This window comes from Adiantum capillus-veneris, chromosome 15, assembly GCF_014529385.1.
Source record: "Adiantum capillus-veneris isolate H3 chromosome 15, ASM1452938v2, whole genome shotgun sequence".
NCBI lineage: Eukaryota > Viridiplantae > Streptophyta > Polypodiopsida > Polypodiales > Pteridaceae > Adiantum > Adiantum capillus-veneris.
In genome coordinates, this window is record NC_140945.1 from 123,827,853 (window position 1) to 123,834,638 (window position 6,786).

Below are 6,786 nucleotides of genomic sequence, written 5' to 3' on the forward strand. Positions count from 1 at the left end.
TAAACCGCATCTCGCAAGAAGTTGGGAGCACATGTCAAATTTCATGGAAAGTGGTTCGGGGACCCCCATTATAAGAAATTTTCACTTCATTTTAAGCTCATTTCCACTATTGACTTTTGAGAGAGAGCTTCTGCCACCTAGAGCGAACGGGACTTCCAACAGCTTCTACGACGCACACGACTACCCGACAAGCTCCAGACATGAGAGGTAGGCTCACCACCTTGAGCTTTTTGTGCATGTTTGTTGTTTTGTCGCGAAAACTAGCGTAGGGTTCAAACAAAAAGCGAGCAGTAGAGACCTACAAGTAGAAGTGACCACCTAATGGCTAACCCAAAACCAATGACACTTCATCGGCAGCTTACCCTAGTATAGGAGACCACTTTTGGATGACCAAAGGCAGTAGAAAACCATCGGGAAAAACCCTAAATCCTAGAGCTCCGCAAGAGGCCACCAAATGGGAAATCGGAGGAAAGGCACCCAAATGCTACCAAAACTCATGGGTAGGAGCATCTCCACATGCTCAACAAGTCTATATAGCCCACATGGCTATACGGTGATCCGAAGCGGCACTAAACTTCAGAAACGGCATCAGACACACAAAGCGTCAAATAGCTCTCGCGGCCAAACCGCATGTCCGTTTGCCACCAAACTTCACAAGTGGCTTTCCTAAACCATCAACAACCAAGTCCTATGGTGGTAGACCACCACAAGTCAACGAAGACATGTAAACGCAACCACGGGTGCTTCCAAAGCGACAAATTGCCAAACGGAGCTCCAGTGAAGCCAAAGTCAACAAGATCCCCATGGGATCGGGAAGCTATGGAGACCAACATCAAGAAATTTCATTGCCGAAAAGCACTCCAAGCCAAAGTCGACAAAAACCATACGGCAAGGATCCCCATGGGATCGAGAAGCTATGGAGACCAACATCAAGAAATTTCATCGCCGAAAAGCACTCCAAAAGTCAGAAAACGGCTCGGAGGCTCTGAAATCCACACAGGGAGTTTCTTTCTATCTATTTGACTTTTTTGTTGAAATAGGGCTTAAAAGGGACTCAGGGGGACTAAGGGCAGGCACCAGTAGCAGTCACCATGAAAATTTCATCAAGAGACATCCTACGCATAGGATGTCTCAAGGCCATTTCTGGGCACCAACTCTAACATTTCTCATCACACAAAGTGTCTGAATAGCCTTTACATGCTAACCACCAAGTTTCATCACATTTGGACCAAAATTGACCTCATGTGCATGAAAAAACGCAAAGTTAGGGCATAGAGGCCATAATGGGTCCTAGACCTGCCAAAACTTGTCCAAATCACATGAAACTTGCACAATACATTCATGAGCACATTGCCAACCTATCTGTGTGGTCACAAGTAAAAAATGATGAATTAGACATACTACGTGTAGGATGTCTAAATGACATTTTTGGCCCCTAGCTTGCATTTTTGAACTCCAGATCTCTTTATTACCCCTTCATGAGCCCATATATCAAGTTTCAAGCCATTCCCACCACATTTGCTCCCCACACCTCCAAGATGCACTTTTTGAGCCCAAAAACACTACACATGCTCTTACCAACACCGATTCTTGTCCAAATCAAAATCCAAGAGCAGGGCCATGTTCCACATGCCAAGAGCTACCCACATAACCAATTTCAAGCTATTTTGATGAAAAAGAAATCCTACATATAGGATGTCTCCAGCATAATTTTGACCTTCTGTGCAAGAAATGACATCATGGGAGCCATTACCATGGTGCAAGAAGCTCATATATGAAATTTCAACCCATTTGAATATCATTTGCCACCTGTTGTGGACATCCTACCAATATGTGAGCCCAAAGCCTGAAACTGTCCAAAAATGAACTTTTTGATGCCCAAACCCAATTCCAATTATATAGCCATGTTGCACAGGCCAAGGACCACCAGCATGCCAAGTTTCACCAAAAATTGATGAAATAGATATCCTACGCGTAGGATGTCTAAATGATAAATTTTGTCCAGAATGATACTGTGAGCACATGCAGGGTTTCCCAAGTTCCTTTTAAGTTTTATTTTCAATTTTCAAGTCATTTGGATAGTTAAAACTCAGTTTCTCAGCTAATATGGAAAAAACGCTAACTTTGGACTACTGAGTGCAACAGGATCCATGGCAACCGCAAAATCACTGGCAAAGAAGAAGAGAATAACAATAAAAGACTACTTGGAAGAAGTAAAGCAGTTTATCATCCTAGAAGGAACTCTAAAGCCAACCAGCATGTGGATTCAGGAGGATTTGCTGGAGTCCAATGATTTGAAGATCTACCAAGGCGTGTTCAAAGATGCTGAAGGAAATGCAATAGAGATACCCATGCTACCTCGATAGCTCAATGAGTTTGTCACAAGCAAGATGGGAGAGTACCTAGAGAAGATAGATCTCCATAACTATTTTGAAGCTTTGCCAGCGGGAATCGACATCAAAAGAGTTTGGGAATTCGTAACTACAATCAAAGAAGATGGAGTGGCCAGAGTCACTGATCTGCAGGGCAAGCCGGACACTATGATTGTAATCACAGAGAGAGTAGTGGCAGCCGCACCAGACCTCTCCAACAAGGGAGATAGTGTAACCAAAAGAAGAGATGAAGTCAAGGTGTACTCAGAAAAGAAAAACAACTACCGCTTTGAAGACATTGCAAACCCTAAAGTGGCTATCATGAGCCAGCTATAGAACCAGTACTTCCATATGTGTACAAAGCGGCCACAAAAGTACAAAATGCTGCCTGGAGCCATTGCTACCACCTTCACTTGGGCAATGAAAAAGAGCAAGCCAAAGGTGATCAATTATGCTGCTTATATCCATGACAACTTGGTGAAGATGGGCAACAAGAATCCCACCTACATTGTGCCAGGTGAGTTGATAATGAAAGTGGTTTATGGGGCATTGCACGCCAAAGGAAACTGGCCAGAACCTTCATCTCAGAATGATTGGCTAAGGTTGAAAGAAGATAAAGAGGAAGAACAACCCAAAGCACCCAGAGTTGCCACAAGGTTGAAGCGCTTGCTAGAGACCGTGTTAGAAGAGCCGCCAGAGCCGAAAAAAGGAAAGAAAAAGCCAACAACTCCATCGTCAAGCCCGTAATCCAGCCCACCTCCATCACCACCTTCTCATAGCCCTCCATAAACCCAACAAAAGGAGGAGCTAGACAAATCTGATGATCAAGAAGAGTCAAAACAAGAGAAGAGCTAAGAGCAAGAGCGGAAAGAAGAAGCTAAGCCCAAAGATGAGCAACCAGATCCAGAGGAAAGAAAGTCTAGCAGTTTTCTTGATCTACTAGCTGCAGGTTACTCAAGAGAAGAGGCAACTATAGTAGCATTTGAGCTAGAAAGCACAAGGCCCAAAGAACAGATGCAGAGCCTGCGGTTAGTAGAACTGAAAGAGATGGCCACTGATACAGTGGACCTGCAACCACCTACCAATGACTGGGATGTGGTGATGCACAAGCTAACCGGGCTCATGGCAAAATCATTGGCCATGAAAATTGAGATTGGCAATCTCAAAGCCAATGAAGTCCTTATCAAATTTGAAGTTGATACACTACAAAAACGAAGCCAAGAGCATATAGAGAAAGAAGCAGAGCTGCAAGCCAATTTGGCCACGGCATTACAACGATGCCAGGAGATGGAACGAGACAATCAGGCAGCAGAAAAAAAGCTTCAATGAGCTGAAGAAGAATATAAGAAAATCAGCAAGTCATTGACAGATGCAGAGAGGGAAAGGGACAACCTAACCCGACAACTTGCTGAAGAATCCAAAGAAGTGGAAACACTCAAAAATGCCAAGGAAAAGGCAGAGATAGAGCAGGAGGCAAGCCAGGATGAGGTAATAGAGCTTAAAGATCAGATTAAAGTCAAAGATCAGACCATCCAACGGCTACAAGCATCTCCGGCCAGAGTCAGAGCTGGTAGCTCGACTCACACTACTTCAGAGACTGATTTATATGAAGAACAAATGAAAGATCTTTAAAAGGAGTTGACATTGGAGAAGCGTCAAAGACTGATGCTGGCCGAAGGGTCATTGGTGATGCAAAACCACTTAGAAGAAGAAAATCAGGCCATGAGGAATGAGCTAGAAGAAATCCAGAGAAAGCTCGAGGAGGCGGAAAAGATAAATGCCGATCTGAATGACCTCCTTGTGAATATGGGAGAGCAAGCAAAAGAGGAGAAGAAGACATTTCAGAAGCAGATAGAAGAGCTGAGAGGCCAGTAGCAAACCGAAGAGCAACAGTTTAGCAAGGGGCTAGTAGCCATGGAGGGAATAGATATAGAGAATGTGGCAGATCCAGTGGACACCACCATGCAGGAGAAAATCCTTGTAGGACCCTCGCAAGAGCCACAAGATCTGACCCAAGAAGAGGAAGAGAAGCTGCAAAAGGCCATAGAGGCGGCAGTCAGAGACACATCCAAAGAAGCCTTGGAATGGGAGCAGAAGGTCTTTAAATCAATGACTATTCAGAAGATAGATGCCAACAACCTTCGGCGTGAATGGCCGCAACCCTCTCTCCCATATCCTCTGTTGAAATATGAAGCTGCCACGATCAACAAGCGAATCAGAGAGGAGCCAGCAGTGCCAATGTACAAAGCAGACATCTCCAAGCCTGAAGGAGTCAAGCTGATAATGGACTCTCAGCCCAGGTGGAGAAAGGCATGGCTAAAAAAGTATCCACAGTATCTAATCCATCTGGTAGAGGCACCTAAAGTGATTAGAGACAACCTCAGTTTCTGCCCTCTACCAAGGATCAGGACATGGAAAGCCCATAAGTTGTTGCAGGGAAGCCAACCCACTTGGCTAAATTACCCGAAGCTGCCAGGCTCGAAGGCAGGTGAGAGAATAAGTGAGCAATACATGGTGAAAACCCTAACGGGCACCATCAAATTGCTCACTGGCTCGCCTGACCTATCTTGCATAATGATGAGAAAGATATGCAAAACACTTTTAGCAGTCTTCGAGACCTTCAAATCAGGCTAGGCGACAGACAATATCTTCTTCTTTCAAGATACATACAGATGTGCAGACGATTTGTCTGGTCAGCCTTCTCATGAGGTGATACATGCATTGTATCAAAGGATCATGTTTTTACCATCTTATCACCTCCAGGACTTTGAAGAAGCCTTCTACACCGGCTTCTTCACAATCAGCACAGATATATTCGGCCCGACGCTACTAGCTCAACATGCAAGATATGAGTCACTGCTCAAGATGAGAGAAAGCCTACGATGAAGAAGCAGCTCAACAGCCATGTCAGGGACGACATGAACAAGGAGGGGGGGAGTGTTAGAAGCTGGACACACCCTACGAAAAATGACTGCTCGACGGATTATTATTTTGTAATGATTCATTTATTGAGAAAACCCTACATTTCACCTTTGTAAATATTGGGGCTTACAAAAGTTTCCAGATTGTATCCCAGTTTTGACATTTAGATTGAGTAGATGGTTAAATTGGAACATTAGGGTTTGAGATTGTAAGGTATTTATACCACTTTTTGACCTTAATGAAAAACCTTTGTCATTTAAACAAAAAGTACTATCTGTGAGTGAGCGTACTGTGTACGAGAGAGGTGCGAGCTTCACATTGACGCTACGCGCGCACCGGTGGTCGGAATCGAGTGTGGAGAAGTGCAGCGTGTTGCCTCCGATGAGAGCTACGTGCCAATACCTACATTGCGCGCGTACGGTCTGGTTTTGTGAGCTTGACCTACAAGCTTCATCTGGTGATTCGGTGAGCATACGTTATCCGTTTTCTCATTTCAGCATATCCACGTGTTCGCATTGAGTAGAGCTACACATTAGGCACTTTAGTTTTCAAAAACGATGACCTGCAAATTTAGGCCGTACATCTTACGTGATTTTGCACCAGGTGTTTAGGGTTCGGATTTTGGTTCATAGACCTTAGGGAGAGCGACCTGTTGGTGTTAGTAGGGTCTCCTTCAAGTTTTGTAGTGTTTCGAGACCGTTTGATGGGTATTTGGCTCTTGTAAGCGTTGTAGGAAACCTCCTCTTATGCACTCCTGAAGGCTGTAGCTTAGACATTGGGTAGAGACCTCCGTAGGAATTAGTCGAGAGTCGGTCGAGTGTAGATTGACACCCTATGCTTGCTTCCACGCTTCTACGGTGACAAATCCTGTGGTTCTTGTTAGAGTTCCTCGCTGTCCGCGGCGCCGTATGCGCGGAGAGAGAGAGAGAGAGAGAGAGAGAGAGAGAGAGAGAGAGAGAGAGAGAGAGGAGAGAGAGGAGAGAGAGAGAGAGGAGAGAGAGAGAGAGAGAGAGAGAGAGGGGAGAGGGAGAGGAGGGGAGAGGGAGAGAGAGATAGGGGAGAGGAGGGGATGAGGAGGGAGGAGTGGGAGAGAGTATGGAGAAGAGAGAGAAGAGAGAGAGAGAGAGAGAGAGAGAGAGAGAGAGAGGAGAGAGAGAGAGAGAGAGAGAGAGAGAGAGAGAGAGAGAGAGAGAGGTTGGAACACACACACACACACACACACACACACACCACACACACACACACACACAGAGAGAGAGAGAGAGAGAGAGAGAGAGAGAGAGAGAGAGAGAGATGGAGGAATGAGGTAGAGGAGAGGGAGGTTGAGGAGGAGAAGCAAGTGGAGGAGAGGAGGCACATGGGCGGTAGAGGAGGAAGGAGAGCTAGGAAGGGCGGAAAAAAAAAAAGAAGCTCGCTCCATTGAGCTCGCTCAAAGACCTGACTCAGGGAGTGGGAGCTAAGTCAAACAACTGCAATAGTGTGTATCGCTGAC